Source organism: Pipistrellus hanaki, assembly GCF_964339955.1.
Source record: "Pipistrellus hanaki genome assembly, chromosome: 5".
NCBI lineage: Eukaryota > Metazoa > Chordata > Mammalia > Chiroptera > Vespertilionidae > Pipistrellus > Pipistrellus hanaki.
Genome location: NC_140507.1, coordinates 77,388,354 through 77,405,979, shown reverse-complemented (window position 1 = coordinate 77,405,979; position 17,626 = coordinate 77,388,354). Strand labels below are relative to the sequence as shown.

General features: G+C 45.4%; 1 long non-coding RNA gene across 1 annotated transcript; it reads left to right on the top strand.

The window, feature by feature from the left end:
* The first annotated feature begins 10,865 nt into the window (after nucleotides 1–10,865).
* On the top strand, nucleotides 10,866–15,745 carry LOC311623710. Its single transcript, XR_014795200.1, has 3 exons — nucleotides 10,866–10,950; nucleotides 11,108–11,168; nucleotides 14,871–15,745. It is a non-coding gene; the product is annotated as an uncharacterized lncRNA (long non-coding RNA).
* Nucleotides 15,746–17,626: the final 1,881 nt, after the last annotated feature.

Genomic DNA, 17,626 nt, shown 5'->3' with positions numbered 1-17,626 from the left:
GCTTCTCAGCACAGAGGTACATAGACAGATTCCACTAAAATAATCCAGACAGTCACTGAACAAATAAGTAAGCAAATTGCAATAAAAATCCCCAGAAGTGCAAAAACCGGTTTGGCTCAGTGGGTAGAGTGTCAGCCTGAGGACTGAAGGGTCCCAGGTTCGATTCTGATCAGGGGCATGAACCTTGGTTGCGGGCACATCCCCAGTAGGGGGTGTGCAGGAGGCAGCTGATTGATGCTTCTCTCTCATCCCTGTTTCTAATTCTCTATCCCTTTCTCTTCCTCTCTGTAAAAAATCAATGAAATATATATATTTTAAAAATTCCCAGAAGTAAGGGGTCTAGTACCTAGAGTTACTGCAATATATTACCTAAAATGTCTGGGCTTTTTTTAAACCCAGGTACATGCCCTTGACTGGAATCTGCCTCAATGGGTCCCAGATTGCTATAGAGCGGTTCTCAGGTGACACACCTTGGGTTTGAGCTCCCTTCTCTCTGGTTCTGGGGTACATCACCGGAGGACTGCCGCTGCCAAGTCACCTCAGCTCAGCAGCTCCTGCATTGAGCATCTGTCTCCTGCTGGCCAGTGTGCATCATAGCTACCAGAAGGAGCATCTGCCCCCTGGTGGTCATTGCACATCATAGCTACCAATCCAACAGTTGGATGGTGGCATAGACTTTTACTAGTGTATATACAGACTAGTAACCCTGTGCACGAATCCATGCGCCGTTAGCTCTCTGCAGGGCCTAGCTGCTCAGCGCCCGCTGCCTAGAGGCTCTCCCCAGTCTAGAGGCTCATCCATGGCCAGGCACAGAAAGCTTGCCTCGTCGCCATGGTGATGAAGAAAGCGTCTGCCAGGCCACTCACACTGCCTGCTCTAAGCGGGACTGAGAGGACCGGGGGCTGCCATCTTTGTGACAGAGTGACAGTTAATTTGCAAATTACCCTTTTATTAGATAGGATAGGATTATAACCCGCTTTGGCTACATGTGCAATCCTGGGAGTCACCAGCAGAGGGCACTAAAAAAACCCATGATTAAAGATTTTCATATTAAGAATGAATTGAGACATGAACAGACTGAATCTCAGAGAGAAGGGAAGGAAGAGGCGAGAAGAAATTAATGAAAGAATTTAAATGCATGATGCATAGACTTGAGCAGAGCAAGGATGGGCCACAGAAGGCCATCCGGGTGGAAAAGCCCCAGGTGCCTAGTGACAATCAATTGCAGGGTGGGATCTCCCTGCCAGGGTCACTTCCTCCTCTAGCATTGGCTGGTCCCTGACCTTTGGACCCTGACCTTTCCTCCCTAGAGATAACATCTAGGCTTCAAGTTGTATTTCTTTTCTTTAAAAAAAATATATTTTATTGATTTTTTTTTTACAGAGAGGAAGGGAGAGGGATAGAGAGTTAGAAACATTGATGAGAGAGAAACTTTGATCAGCTGCCTCCTGCACACCCCCTACCGGGGATGTACCTGCAACCAAGGTATGCGCCCTTTGTCCTGAATCAAACCTGGGACCCTTCAGTCTGCAGGCTGACACTCTATCCCTGAGCCAAACCGGTATTGGCGAGTTGTTATTTCTTTTGTTAAATATTTTTTTCTTTCTGTTTTGTTTGTTTGTTGTTGTTTTTTAAGAAAGCTCTTGGTGCGCCTCTTTTTTTTAAAATATATTTTTATTGATTACAGAGAGGAAGGGTGAGAGCTAGAGAGCTAGAAACATCAATAATGAGAGAGAATCATTGATTGGCTGCCTCCTGCACGCCCCCCCACTAGGGGAATCAAGACCACAGACTGGGCATGTGCCCTTAGAATCAAACCTGGAACCCTTTAGTCCACAGGCTGACACTCTATCCACTGAGCCAAACTGGCTCGGGCCTCAAGTTGTATTTCAGCTCCAGGCCCACATAAGCAACAAGACCAGCCATGGCCAGGACCAGTCGCATGGAATGATGACCTCCCTCCCCGATGTAAGCCAGTGGGTCATGGGAGACCACAACCCTGAATGGACACATCTGGAAAACTGCTGAATATTCTATTGAGATCTTTCCCTGGCACCTCCCCTAAAATCCCCACCTTTAAATCCCTCAGGAAGGAGGACCCAGAGCACTCTCCCTCCCAGGAGCACGCCCTCACCTTTCCCTTCCCTCCCTACTCCCCTCCCCGTCCTGCCCCAGGCAGGTTACCATTAGCTTCCTCACTCCAAGCTCCAAAGGGCCCTTCCTTTACCTCCTCTAGAACTTGTTTCTTAAGCCCATTTCTTCTGGAAATTACTTTTCCTACCTCTGTAATTTACCCAATATCTGTTCTCTTATAGTTTGGGTCTTGCTCTGAATTCTTTCCTAGCCAGACCCTAAGTTCTGAGGTTTCCGAACCCAGGTTTGGTCTGACCCCACAGGTCAGACACCTGGTGCCTTCCCACTGCCTACAACACATTGATTGATATAGCTGTTAACGGGAAAAAAACAAAACAAAACAAAAACAACAACACTGAAACCTGTAAAGAATTTTATTGAGTTTATTTGAGCCAAACTTTGAGCCAAACTTTCGACATATGCCGGGAAGCAGAACCTCAACGCATTGAGATAATGCTCCAAAGAATGGCGGGTTACAGTTCTCTGTTTATACACCGAAATCAAAGGAGGGACATAGGTGGGTTACATGAAATTCATTGGTGATGGAGTAAGGAGGCGGGAGAAAGCAAAGCGGTGGGAAACTCCTGGGATTGGATAAAAAATAAAATGATGGAGTGTACTCAGGTGAGAGCAGGAACAAGTAACATGATAACGAAGGAATTTGAGGCATCTGTCCTGGCGCCCAACACATTTGGTTGTGCCCCAGGGGCTCTGGAAAAAGGGAAGTTACAAGTTACCCAGACATCTCACAGATATGTTATCTTAGAGGCAAAAAGGCAAGTAGGCTCAGTAAAGAAGGTCTAAGTTGATCTTTGCCTGAGAAAATATCTGGGACATGACTACCTACTATAACCTGTTAGATATTTAATTTTCAAACCATCTTTTGTGGTTATCTTAGGTCTCTGGGTTTGCAAGACTGCCGCACAGGCCCTCCCTGAGCTTGTCAGGTTAGCATGTGGCTCTTTTCCTTCACAGCACTAACTATGAGAGAAAGTATGGTCTCCGGCCTGGGGCATTGGTTGTGCCTGAGGGGCCTGGAAAAAGGGGAGTTACCTGACATTCCAAGGGTCTGTTATCATAGATGCAAAAGACAACAGACGCTTAGTTAAGATAAAGATGGCCTTTTCTCGGGGAAGGTTCTAGCCTAGGCCATGGCTACCTGGCATAAACTATTTATAATGAAAAGGTTTTCATTTTAGACCATCCTTTGTGGTTACTTCAGGTCTCTGGGTGTGCAAGGGAGCGTGCAGGCAGCCTGTGGCCCTTTTCATCACTCCACCTACAGCCAGGGAAAGGGGGGAGTTTGGGAGGAGGCGGGGAGGGGGGGGGTGATACGGGCAAAAACAGACTAAAATAAATTTCCTTCTAGAGTAAAATATGTACTTAATTCGTGAACACATCTCATAGCTATTAGACCGAGAAGAGTCTTTTCGACCAGGCGAAGCAGGAATTTTAGGGGGACATAGGCAGGCTTAGGGAATTTTTAGAATTGGGGTCCGGGGGGGAAGGGGGGGGGCGGGAAGCACGGGATTGCAGACTGGGAGAAAGTACATTTCCATAACACAGGGAAGCCATGTGCAGTTACATCCCCATAAGACAAGGAGGCAGCAACAGGTATATTTTCATAAGATAGGGGAACTGGAAGTAGCTAAGAAAGGTCTATATTTACAAAACAAAGAGAAGCATGCCCTTCATTCAGAAGGAGGAGAAGGAAGCTTAAAGAGAATAGGGAAACAATTAAGAAGGAGGGGGGTGGGTGGGAGGGAGAAGAACCTCACTTGTCCCTTAGGAGGTTTGACCTTTGAGCCCAGGAGTTACTATAGTAACCAGTGTAAGTGACCAGAGGGGATATCCAGGCATCAGGGTCTGCAGCCTTTATAAGCCAGAGAAAGGGATCCAGGGGACCCTTTCCCCCTCCCTACGTGGGAGGCCATTCTGTGGGACTCTTCCCTCTCCCCACGTGGGAATCTGCACTCCTTCTTTAATAAATCCCCACCTTTGCTATACCACTTTCTTTCTTTTTTTTAAATATATTTTTATTGATTTTTTACAGAGAGGAAGAGAGAGGGATAGAGAGCTAGAAACATCGATGAGAGAGAATCATCAATCAGCTGCCTCTTGCACACCCCCCACTGGGGATGTGCCCGCAACCAAGGTACATGCCCTTGACCGGAATCGAACCCGGGACCTTTCAGTCCGCAGGCCGTCGCTCTATCCAGTGAGCCAAACCGGTCTCGGCTGCAATCCCACTTTCTGTCCGGGGATTCAATCTTCGATTCCGGCAGACAGAGAATCCGGGTTCCAGTCCAAAAATTCTGTATCACAGGCTAGGACTTCCGGCCGAAATCCAGTGCTCTGGGGTTCCTTCTCTTAAGGACAGAATGGCTGGGGGTGAGGAAGGGATGGGTGGAGGGGGTCAAGGCTGGGCCTCAGCAAAGTCGGGCATGGAGCCAGTCTATTAAAGAGGTCCCCGTCATGCCGAAACCGGTTTGGCTCAGTGGACAGAGCAGCGGTCTGCGGACTGAAGGGTCCCAGGTTTGATTCCGGTCAAGGGTATGTGCATTGGTTGCGGTGGGAGGTGTGCAGGAGGCTGCTGGTCGATGTTTCTAGCTCTCTGTCCCTCTTTCTCTCTCCTTTCCTCTCTGTAAATAATCAATAAAATATATTTAAAAAAATAAAATAAAGAGGTCCCCGTCACATGTCATTGTCTGTGTTTCCAAAGGGTCACAGTTTCCTAAGTGGACTCCAACTCTTAGGTTCAGACCTTGACCCTCCTCGAGGCATAAGACCCCCTCCTTCCAGCGTGGCCTGGCCTGCAGAGTCACCTTCAGGTTCTTGGAAATTCAATCCGAAATTTCCCGCGCCCAAGTGATCGCAGAGAACCGAGCACAGCCCACCCAAACCCAGGAAAAGGGTCTATTTGAATGCAAATGTCCCAGGCGCGCTGAGGTTCCGCTGGGTTCAGGGTAGCCAGGCTCATCCTCCAGCTCACCGTCACTCAGACCTGGGGGGGCGGGGTCTTGGGTGAGTACCCAATCAAGGACGCCGTTGGGGGGCAGGTGGGCGGGGCGGGCGCCGAGGGGCGTGCCCGTGCCTCCGGGCTCCCAGCCTTGCGGGCTTTGCAAACCCTCGCGTCCTAAGACGGTCCCCGGAGGCTCCGCCGCACCCCGTGCGGGGTTCGTGGGAAGGACTCAGGGCGACCCCGGGAACCCCGAAATGGTGAGTGTGCGGGGCCGGATCAGAAGACCCGGCCGAGGGGCTGGTGGAACCACGGGCGGGACGGCCTCCCCTCGGTCCGGTGCGGAGTCCTCGGACCCCAGCCCCCCGGGACCTCCGTGCCCTGCAGCTCCGGCTCGCGGCGTGGGGGCTGAGCCGGCGCCCGCGGGCGCCCCGTCCCGTCCCCGCAGCCCCGCGCGCAGCCCCGCATCTCCCAGAGGGCGCGGCGGCCACGTGGAGGGTCGTGGGGGCACCCCAGTGCTCGGTCTCCCCGAACCCCGACGTGGGGAGGAGCGGTGGTCCATGAGGTCCCCCGTCCCAACTTTCACCCCCGGATACCTGTTTTCTCCGGAGTCTTCCAAGTGCTGGAGGAGCAGAGGCTGAAATTCACGACCCTCGCCCACCCCTACTCCCCAGCCTCCGCCTAACTGGGACCGGGACTGGCAATAAGTCCCCGAAATTAAGATTTTTCCCCCAACGCCCCATTCCCAAGTGCCTCCTTCCCCTGGGCCACTCACATCACTGCCAACTGTTTTTTTTCCTCGCCTTTGTATTTCAAACTGACTCAGTGTTTTAATTTTATCAATTCCCCCGGAGGCGTGGATGGCTCGTTTTTAAAGGTGATATTTTATAGGGGAGGAAACAGAAAATTAACCACGTGGAACTAATTTCCATGAAATCTCTGTGCCTACCCACCCAGGATCTTCCCTGGGCACAGGCAATGCTATAAGAAGTCTTTTAGGCCATAGCCGGTTTGCTCAGTGGGTAGAGCGTCAGCGTCCCGGGTTCGATTCCAGTCAAGGGCACATGCCTGGGTTGTGGGCTGGATCCCCAGTGGGGGGAATGCAGGAGGCAGCCGATTAATGATTCTCATCATTGATGTTTCTATCTATCTCCTTCTGAAAATCAATTAAAATATTTTTATTTATTTTTTTACCATTTTTTAATCAAATTATCTGTGTACATATATTACCATTGCTCCCACCTCCCATACATACCCTCCCTCCCCAGAGTTTTGTGTCCAATGGTTGTACTTATATGCATGTATACAAATCCTTCAGTTGATCTCTTATCTCCCCCAGATCTCCCTCCCCTCCCCGCTGTAATTTGACAGTCTGCTTGTTGCTTTAATGTCTCTATATCTATCTTTTGGTTCATCAGTTTATAATCTTTATTATCCATAAATGAGTGAGGTCATGTGATGTTTCTCTTTCATTGACTGGCTTATTTCACTTAGCATGATGTTCTCCAATTCCATCCAGGTTGCTGCAAATGATGCAAATTCCTTCTTTTTTATGGCAGCGTAGTATACCATTGTGTAGATATACCATAGTTTTTGGATCCAATCATCTGCTGAGGGCACCTAGGCTGTTTCCAAATCTTAGCTATGGTAAATTGTGCTGCTATGAACAGAGGAGTGCATATATCCTTTCTGATTGGTAATTCTAGTTCCTTGGATATATCCTAGGAGTGGGATTACTGGGTCAAATGGGAGTTCCATTTTCAGTTTTTTGAGGAAGCTCCATACTGTTCTCCACAGTGGTTGCACCAGTCTGCAGTCCCACCAGCAGTGCACGAGGGTTCCTTTTTCTCCGCAACCTCGCCAACACTTGTCATTTGTTGATGTTGTATCTTTATTTTTTTAAATATATTTTATTGATTTTTTACAGAGAGGAAGGGAGAGGGAGAGTTAGAAACATCATCAATTAGCTGCTCTCCCACCCCCGGACGGCCCCCCCTCCCACACACCCCCACTGGGGATGTGCCCGCAACCAATGTATATGCCCTTGACTGGAATCGAACTTGGGACCCCTCAGTCCGCAGACTGACGCTCTACCACTGAGCCAAACAGGTTTCGGCAAAAAAAATTTTTTTAAGAAGTCTTTTGGGTGGAGATTCCTCCTGGATTAGTCACCCTTAAAAGCTTTATTCACTCCTCTAAGCCCAGTTTTCCAGTAAGGGTAAATGTATTTATTTCATAAGAGTTTTAAAGACAGTTTGAAATATTTCTGAAAGGTTAAAGTCTGTGGTGGTGGTCAGGCTAAATAGCCATCTCAGGTAGGGGATAGAGAAAAATTGAATTTATTTAAGGAAAGGGATCGGGGATCGGGATATACAAAGGGTGTTGGGTCCATGATGGCAGCAAAAACATACTTGGGACAGTGGACGGGGGAAGCCTGGGCGGGGCTGCTTTGGCTCGCTGAGAAGTCTGAGGAGGGGTCTTGATGAGCTGCTGCCCTGTGGTTGCAAGTTTCGGGGGAACCGGGTAGAAGTGGAGGGAACGTGCCTGTGGAGGGAAGCGGGGGGAACAGCATCAGCGGTGGGCGGGTCTACATTGATTTTTTTAAATATATATTTTTAGTCTCTGTGTCACTTATTTCTACTCTAATCTTTATTATTTCCTTCCTTCTATTTACTCTGGGCTTTTCTTGTTCTCTTTCTAGTTCTTTGAGTTGTGGGGTTGAATAATTTATTATTAATTTTTCTTGTTTTCTGAGGTAGTGCTATGAACATCCTTCTCGGGACTGCTTTTGCTGAGTGCCAGAGATTTGGGGTTGTTGAGTGTTCATTTTCATTTGTTTCCAGAAGTTTTCTATTTCTTATTTTTATTGATCTCAGAGAGTAAGAGAGAGATAGAAACATCGATGATGAGAGAGAACCACTAATTGGCTGCCTCCTGCACGCCCCCTAGTAGGGACCAAGCCCACAACCCGGGCATGTGCCCTTGACTGGGATCAAACCCAGGACCCTTCAGTCCGCAGGCTGACGCTCTATCCACTGAGCCAAATCCACTAGGGCTGCCTGGGAAGCTCTTTATTCACCATCTATTTTGAGTGATAGCCTTGCTGGATATAATAATTGTGGTTTCCGAACCTTGCTTTTTATTACCTTGAGTACTTCATACTTACCTGACATTAAGAAATAGCCACAGTCCCTCTCAGCAACCGCAATATCTGCTTGGTTTTTTGGTGTTTAGGAGGTCACAATTTCCTTATTGACAAATTCACTTTAGCCTATTTGTATCACAGAAGTTCTAGGTTACTTAAATTGCCATACAATTGGCACTCCTATTAGTGATTTTGGAGTCTCCTTCACTGTAGAGCTTTTAGTGATGTGTTTTTTTTTTTTTCATGCCTCCTGGAGTTAATTATGAAGGTCCATTAGCTTCTGATGCAAGAACCTGCCCTAGGCCACACACTATATGCCATTAGAACTATAATCATCATTATGTATTAGGCACTCTTGTAATAGAGGCGCTCATAAAGGCTGAGCATGTGATCCTAAACTGAGCTGGCCATTGTCCCGCTAGGCGACGAAAGCACACCAGGTACAGACACCTACTGACATCTTGGTTCTATGACTTATGCCACCTGCAGGATGGTTGCCCCGAATGGTCTATTGAAGGAGACTATGGTATTGTGATTCACTGATTGGACACCTGGTACTTGCACATGCTTTCAGGATGAGATGCACATAAGTAAAGGATGGATCTTAGTGGAGAGTTGTTGTTCTTTATCCCTTAATTGGTTCATTTCTGATAGAGAACCAAACCCCAGGAGTCACCACCGTTAACCAAGCATCAGGCAGCCAAGCACCTTACTACTGGTCCACAGTTGGCCCCATCTGCATGTGTTCACAGACACTTGGACTGTTGTCTAAGAGTTGCCTGTTTGTGGTAACAGAACTCTGGGAATGTCTTTAATCGGATATCTGAAATATAAAGCCTAGGTAACACTTGTCTGTCCGTTATCAAGTCTACACTATCAGGAGTCACTGGGAAACTGCTGATCCATGTTGGAGTTCCAGACATTCATAGTAATCACAGAATTTCTGAGAATGTACAGTTTTAGGTTTTCCAACAGTGTGTTCCGTCACAATTTCACCTCCCTTACTGGTCTCAGGCTCATAGAGCACCATGCTAGGTTGTTGAAATAAGTTTAAATCAGTTGAATGATCCATGGTGTGTTTCATCCACATCAGTCATCAGGGATGAATTGTAACAAATCTGTCCTTTCCCCTAATGTAAGGTGACCAGACTTCCCACTTTTGGTGGGACAGTCCCGATTTTTAACAATTTATCCGGCATCCCCACAGCGTTTTAAAAAGGTTTTTAAAAACACTGAGGGACAAATTGTTAAAAATAGGGACTGTCCTGCCAAAAGTGGGATGTCTGGTCACCTTTCCTTAATGTACTTTTTAAAAATGAAGTTCTAGGTCCATAGAAAAGGTGATCAGAACATACAGAGAGATCTGTGATGAATATGAAACAAGTTAAAAGCAATACTTCCCAACAAGAATGTTTTTGCTCTGCCAGCAGCATTGACTACTAAAGCCCTGGAGCACTTTACAGCCAGCTGGACCTTATTGAAAGTTGTATTTCCACAGCTTTCATGCACTTTCATGTGTGGTGATGGGAATGGAAGGAAAAGAGTCTCGTTCTTCATTTTGTTTTTATTGATTAAATTCTGCCTCATGGAGAACTGTATCAGGAAGAGGAATGAAAGTTTCTCTCACAAAGAATTGATGGTCTTAAAATGACAATATTTGGTGTGACCTAGTGGTTACGTGTCAATCTATGAACCAGGAGGTCACAGTTCCATCCCAGTCAAGGTACATGGGCTCATGTCTGGCTTGTGGCCTCGATCCCCTGTGGGGGGCATTTAGGTAGCAACTGATCGGGCATGTTATTTCTCAACTTGCTGTGCACTCTGCTGTTACAGGGCAATAACATACTATCTAATAGAGGGAATATGCTAATTGACTGCTACACCTTCAAAGATGAAGGCACCCAGTCCCCTCAGCCCCCCCCCCCCCCCCCCCAGGTGCCCAGGGCCAGTTCGAGGCTCAGATAACAAGGGCCGGCTGAGGCTTGCGCTGCCGGCAGTGGCAGCAGCAGAGGTGTGATGGGGCATCGCCTTCCCTGGATCGCCTGGTCACCTCCTGGACTGTGAAGGGAGGACAGGCAGGGTTGAGGGGACCCCTCCCTCTAGTGCATGAATATTCATGAACCAGGCCTCTCGTGTAATGTTATAATAGTAAAGGTGCACAAATAATTTCCAAGAAGTAAGTGTGGGCAAGGGAGTAAGATTATGGTGATCAGTCATAGAGTAAATGTTTGGAGACAACAGAATCCTATGTAACCTTCCTATAAATGGAGTCTGGGCCGAAACCGGTTTGGCTCAGTGGATAGAGTGTCGGCCTGCGTACTGAGGGGGTCCCAGGTTTGATTCCGGTCAAGGGCATGTACCTTGGTTGCGGGCACATCCCCAGTGGGGGGCATGCAGATAGAGGCAACAGATAGATGATTCTCTCTCATCAATGTTTCTAACTCTTTATCCCTCTCTCTTCCTCTCTGTGAAAAAATAAAATAAAATAAAACAAAACAAAAATAAATAAATAAATAAATAAAGTCTGTGTATCCAGGGCTGTCAGTCTGACACATCCTACTCTTCTACATATCTGGAATGTTTTAGGACTCGGTGGCCATTGAGGATGTGGTTGTGACCTTCACCGTAGAAGAGTGGGCCTTACTGGATTCTTCGCAAAAGAAACTTTACAGAAATGTAATGCGACAAACTTTCAAGAACCTGGCCTCAATAGGTAAGGATGTGTACTTTCGTTTCATCAATTAAGTAAGTGTTTCTTGGTCATTGCTTTTTTCCCCTCAAAGATTTGAATTGTGAAAAGATTGGACCCATAATCTAATATTTCTCTAATATAAGTATTTTGGATTTGTTTTGTTTTGTTTGCATTTCAGGGAAAAAATGGGATGATCGTGATATTGAAGAACTGTATAAAAACCAGGGGAGAAAACTAAGGTGTGTCTTATTTATATTAGAAAGTACTGGCTGATTTGAAGATTTGATTATGTTATGAAATTTTGAAAAAAGGAAATAAAAGAAATAGTCCCTGCTTCAATTTTTTTAAAATTTAATAAATCATTGTTCAGATTATTGCAATTGTTTCTCCCCCCCACCCCCCATAGCTCCTCTCCACCTGGTTCCCACCCTCCTTTCTGTCGTGTCCCGTTCCCCCCCTCCCCCATCCATAGGTGTATGATTTTTGTCCATTCTCTTCCCGTACCCCACACACAGACACCTCTTTACCCCTGAGAATTATTAATCCCCTCCCATTCTATGCCCCTGATTCTATTATATTCACCAGTTTATTCTGTTCCTCAGACTTTTAATTCACTTGACTTTTAGGTTCACTTGTCGATAGATATGTATTGTTCATAATTTTTATCTTTACTTTTTTCTTCTTTTTCCTCTTTTTAAAGAATGCCTTTCAGCATTTCATATAATACTGGTTTGGTGGTGATGAACTCCTTTAGCTTTTTCTTACCTGTGAAGCTCTTTATCTGACCTTCAGTTCTGAATGATAGCTTTGCTGGGTAGAGTAATCTTGGTTGTAGGTTCTCCCATTCATCACTTTGACTATTTCTTGCCACTCCCGTCTGGCCTGCATAGTTTATGTTGAGAAATCAGCTGATTATCATATGGGTGCTCCCTTGTAGGTTACTGTTTTTCTCTTGCTGCTTGTAAGACTCTCTTTGTCTTTTGCTCTTGGCATTTTAATTATGATGTGTCTTGGTATGGTCCTCTTTGGATTCCCTTTGTTTGGGGTTCTGTGCACTTCCTGGACTTGTAAGTCTATTTCTTTCACCAGGTAAGGGAGGTTTTCTGTCATTATTTCTTCAAATAGGTTTCCAGTGTCTTGCACTCTCTTCTTCTGGGACCCCCATAATTCTGATGTTGGTATGTTTGAAGTTGTCCCAGAGGCTTATACTATCTTCAACTTTCTGGATTCTCTTCTCTTCTTTTCTTGCTTCTCCAGAGGAGTGTCCTGTGCCTCTGTATTCCAAATCTTTGACAGGATTCTTGCGTTCTTCTAGTCTGCTGTTGGGTCTCTGTATAATAATTTTTATTTCAGTAGCTTTGTGTGCTGGGTGTCCCATATGAATCAATCAGTCAGCCTCCCAGTTACCTGATGTGGGCACTCTTGGTGCACCCCTTTGTGGACTGTGTGTACAGCCTTGTTGTAGTTAAGTCTTGATTGTTGTTGGTGTCACTGGGAGGAATTGACCTCCAGGCCACTTGGCTGTGAGGACCTGCTGTCTATAATGGAAAAATTACTGTGCTGGAGACACGTTTATGGGGCAGGACTTGTTCCAGTAGGGCTTTGGTGCTCACTGAGTCTGCCTCTTGAATGTCCCTTATGAGAATAGTTGAAATCTGGTGTTGTCTCACACCAACCACTAGATACACTAGTTTCTGGATCTCCAATGAGGTGTAGGTCAGCTACTGTCTGAGGCCACCCAGCAGGAGCAAGAACTACAGTTTTCTCCTCTTTGCTTGGGATTTGGCGGTTTTGTAGCAGTATGACTGGAGCTGCAGTTAGTTTGGTTAAGCTTTGACCGGGCAGGCCATTTATATGCAAAAGCCGCTGTGTGGAGCCTGGACAGGTTTGTAGTATGTGCAGGGCAGGTGTCAGTCACTGGGCTGATGCGTGGCAAACAGCGATGGCTGCCTTTTTGCGTTTCCAAGTCCCAGTGTCCCGTGCTCCAGTGCAGTAAACAATGATTGCTGTGCACACCTCTCAGCTTTTCAGCATTTGTGTTCTTTTCTCTTTCCTTCTAGTTGTAAGACTTCCATTCAGCCAGCTTTCCCATGGTTCTGAGTGATAGACATTTTTGTCTTTTAGTTGTAGTTTTGAAATTGTTGTGTGATGAGGCAGTTTAGTTGTTTACCTTTGCCACCATCTTGGTTTCTCTCTCCCTGCTTCAATTTTTACTTATATTAAAAATTTTCACCAAAATTACCTTTTTATTAGATATAAGTAGCTTACTTCCAAATAGTACTGTTAAATTTTATATATGATGCTTACTCTTTTAGTAATAGGAAGGGTGAAATTCTCTTGCAGAACATTGTTTCATTTTCTTAAGTAATTCTTTATTGTTGAAAGTTACATGTGTCCCCTGTCCAACTCCATTGAGAACATTTCTTATATTGAACTTTTAACAAATCAGACAGAAAGTCTACCCCTTTTTAACTTGGGTCTAGTAATAATTAATGTCGTTTTTAAACATTCGTTTAAAATCTTGCTTGGCGTTGACTTGTATTGACATAACCTTCAAACACGTGGTATCTACAGAACGTGTGAAGTGCAATTAACGAGTTTTGCTTGAAAAAGTTTGTGTTTGGTTTGGTTTTTGTTGCAAAACTAGGGCTAAGAAGATGGCGGATGAAGAGCATATTCAGCACTGCATGCTTTACGAGTTCCAATTAGGAAGAAAAGCAAGTGAGGCTGCAAAAAACATCTGTAGTGCTCTTGGTCAAGATGCAGTTAGCGCCAGAAAATGCCAGCGTTGGTTTGAGAAATTTCGCGAGGGAAATTTTTCGTTAGATGACAAGAGTGGTCGAGGCCGTGTGTCCAATTTTGATCAAGAAGCTCTTCAAGCTCTTTTGGTGCAAAATCCTCAAATTACCCAACAAGAGCTTGCGACAACTTTAAATTGTTCACAAAAAACAATTTCCAATCAATTGCGTGCACTTGGCAAAGTCCAAAAGTTTGGAAAATGGGTTCCTCATGAGTTGACCGACAACAACCGTAATCAAAGAGTCACAATTTGCAGTTCGCTCCTCTCTTGTCAAAACCGTTTGCCGTTTTTAGAGCAAATTGTTACCGGAGATGAAGAATGGGTGCTGTATGTTAATTTGAAAAGGCGGCCTCAATGGTTGGACAAAAATGAGGCTCCGCAGCCCACGCCAAAACCTGACTTGCATGCGAAAAAAGTGATGTTGTGTGTTTGGTGGAATTTTAAAGGAATTCTTCATTATGAACTTTTACCATCTAACCAAACCATTACAAGTGCAGTGTATAGTGCCCAATTGGAAAGGTTAGCCCAAGCTTTAAGAGAAAAAGAACCCGCGCTGATTAATCAGAAGGGCGTAATTCTTCACCACGATAACGCACGACCGCATACTGTAAGAATCACTGCTGAAAAACTGCGCCAGTTGGAATGGGAAGTTCTCCCTCAACCTGCATATTCTCCTGATATTGCCCCTTCCGATTACCATTTGTTTCGTTCTTTGCAAAACTTTCTTCTTGGAAAAAAATTTAATAATGAAGAATGCCTCAAAAATGCATTGACCGAATTTTTTGCATCAAAATCACAAGAATTTTACAACAGAGGGATTAAAATGCTTCCTGAGCATTGGGCACAAGTAGTAGAAAACAACGGCAACTATATTGTTGATTAAATTTTGTTGTATTGTTTAAATAAATTCGATTTAAAAAAAGTATTAGAAAACGACATTAATTATTACTAGACCTATATTATTGATTTTTAGAGAGAAACATCTATCAGTTGCATCCTGCACACATTCCAACCAACTGAACCACTCTGGCCAGGGCAAAAACCCTACTCCTCTGATACAAACCATAAAGATGCAGTTCAAATACCCTAATAAGCAAAACTGTTAATAAATTATTAATACTGTACTTCTTATCTTTTACAGAAATCATATGGCAGTGAGACTCTGTGAGACTAAAGAGGGTAGTCAATGTGAAGACAACTTGAGTCTTATTTCAGAAAAGACTTTGAACAAGAAGAGCACTGCAGTAAAACCACATGAATGCAGTACACATGGAAAAGTCTTTACCCATCATTCACTCCTTGATAGGCACATCAGATGTCACATTGGACACAAACCACACGACTATGACAAATACAGAGAGAAGCCTTATACATTCAGGACATGTAATAAAACCAGTTATCACCATTTTTTTTATAGACAAAAAAGAAATCACAGTGTAGAGAAATCTTACAAATGTAAGGACTATGGGGAATCTTCTAGGCATCACCAGTCTGTTCACAAACATGAACAGATTCACACTGGAGAGAAATGGTATCAGTGTAAACAATGTGGAAGAATCTTTAGCTCTCATCAAGCCTTCCAAAAACATAAACAAATTCACACAGGAGAGAACCCCTATGAATGTAAACCATGTGGTAAAGCTTTCCATTGTTCCAGTTCTTATCAAAGTCATGAAAAAACTCATACTGGAGAGAAACCTCACGAATGCAAGGAGTGTGGGAGAGCCTTCCGGTATTACTCTACCTTTCTATTACATGAGAGAACTCATACTGGAGAGAAACACTTCACATGCAAGGAATGTGGTAGAGGCTTTCGTTGTTACCGAACCTTGAAGCGCCACATGAGACTGCACACCGGAAAGACACCCTACGAATGTAAACAATGTGGTAAAGCCTTCAGAGGTTTGGTTTGGTTAGAGAAGCATGAAAGAAGTCATACTTGAAACACTGAATGTAAGGAATGTGAAAAGGCCTCATATCAACAAATTTTTGAAAGTGCACACTAGACTGCACACGGCAGAGAAACCCTATGAAAATGAACTAAAGCCTTTAGGCATTCCTCTTTAAAAGTCATTAAAGAAATTATGATAAAAATCCTATGAACGTAAGTAGTTTGGTAAAGCCCACAGACCTTACAGTATCTTAGAAACACAAGAGAATTCATGAAAGCTTAATAGAAATTAATGGTTAGTGTTCCAGACAACAGCACAGTTACTGGTAAATGTGTAGCCCTATCCGGGTTGGCCCAGTGGATAGAGGGTCAGCCTGAACACTGGAAGGTCCCAGGTTCAATTCTGGTCAGGGTCACATACCTCAGTTACAATTTCCCCTACCTTGGTCAGATGCATGCAGGAGGCAACCAATGTTTCTCCCTCCTTTCCACTATCATGTTGAAGCCTATTGGGATTGTTGGGTGAGTTGACTTTTTTTTTTTTTTTTTTTAATTTATTGACTTTTTACAGAGAGGAAGAGAGAGGGAAAGAGAGCTAGAAACATCGACGAGAGAAACATCGATCGGCTGCCTCTTGCACACCCCCTACTGGGGATGTGCCTGCAACCAAGGTATATGCCCTTGACCGGAATCGAACCCGGGACCCTTCAGTCCGCAGGCTGACGCTCTATCCACTGAGCCAAACCAGTTTCAGCGGTGAGTTGACTTTTTAAAATTTATATTTAGGGATGGAGATGGACACATCGATGATGAAAATCATTGATTGGCTACCTCCTGCACACCCCTAGAGGGGATCAAGCCCAAAACCCCAGCATGGGCCTGACCAGGAATTGAACCACAATTTGATTTATAGTTCTACTGAGCCACCCAGCACACCAGTTGGGCAAAGTTTACTTCTAAATTGCAATTATGGTTAATTTGTTATATATTTGGTTTGTGCTAAGAGGCTATTGAAATCTGATTGTGGTATTGGGATTTTTTCCCCCCAGAAAAGGATATATTTTTATTCAAATAACTGCAAACTAAGAAACCAGAGGGAGGGGCTCCGGCTGGGACAAACAATGGCTACCTCCCCAGCAGAACAGGGGGAGAAGGTGGCCCTACATTCTCTTCTGTCAACACAGACCCTCCCCCTGCTCACTGCTGCAGCATAAGGGGCAGAGCCCCCAACTTCCCTGGGACTGGGGTACTCTATTCCCAGCCTGCTTTGCCCCTGGCTCCTTCCCAAGAGCATCTTGGAGGGAGTGTGGATGAATATTTTCGCTGGTAGTAGTAATGACAGATGTCTAATAATAAAACAAAACAACTCCACTGTCCAGGGGTAGTTTATGAATAGAGGAAAGATGGAACCAGAAAGTATGGGGTAGTGGGGAGAGGGTGCAAGACTCCTTGTTAGTGCTACATGTGAGGGGAGGAAACAAGCCTAAAGTGGAAGCAGATTGGATCAGGGGCTCACACTCCTCTTGCTCTCCCTCCTGTGCCCCAAGGGGCGTTGTTCAACCTAGTGCAAGCCTAGTCACCTCCTGGAAGGAAAGTGGGTGTGAGCTACACCTGGTGAGACACGGGTTCGTTGGGTTATCTTAGGGCCAAACGACCCTATCCATGGCCACATGTGCTGCTGCCAGGGCAGTGGAATGGGCATGTCAGTGAGATGGGGCTCAGGCCCTTTTAAGGCCAGGGGAGCCCTCCCAGGCCCCCTAATGGTAAGCCAGATATAAGAGTGAAGAAAGAACTCCCTAAACCAGGAGTCCAGTCCGCAGTGCCCCCAGGGGCAGGGGTGCATCTAAATGGGATGTCAGCTTTGTCAGGAGGCTTGGGGTGGGGAGGGAGGGAGAGGGGAATGCACCTGGGGTGATAGGGTGCTTGGAATCAAGCCCAAATGAAAACTTACCCACTCAGGCTGGTGTGTGTGGTGCGGTGCAGGTGGGGGGAGAGGGGCGCGGGGG